The following is a 326-nucleotide window of genomic DNA, read 5'->3' as shown; positions in this document are numbered from 1 at the left end:
GCCGCTCCGCGGCATGTGGGATCCTCCCAGACCGGGGCGCGGACCCGGTTCCCCTGCATCGGCAGGCGGACGCGCAACCACTGCGCCACCAGGGAAGCCCCTGCTTTCAGTTCTTTATTCATATCTGTGACATACGGAATAAACCACGCTGACAAGATGGGACTGTAGCACAGACATTTCCCCTTTTCTCTGGCTCTGGTTTGTAACACTCTAGGCAAGCAACATTTACAGCACTGAGATCTTGAAACACTCTGGACTCATCTTTATATTATTTCCCTGAATCATGAAAAAAGGATGATAGCTACCACTTATTAAGTACTTCTATT

This window comes from Physeter macrocephalus, chromosome 1 (genome assembly GCF_002837175.3).
Source record: "Physeter macrocephalus isolate SW-GA chromosome 1, ASM283717v5, whole genome shotgun sequence".
In the NCBI taxonomy this organism is placed as follows: domain Eukaryota; kingdom Metazoa; phylum Chordata; class Mammalia; order Artiodactyla; family Physeteridae; genus Physeter; species Physeter macrocephalus.
Note: the sequence above shows the minus strand (reverse complement) of the source record.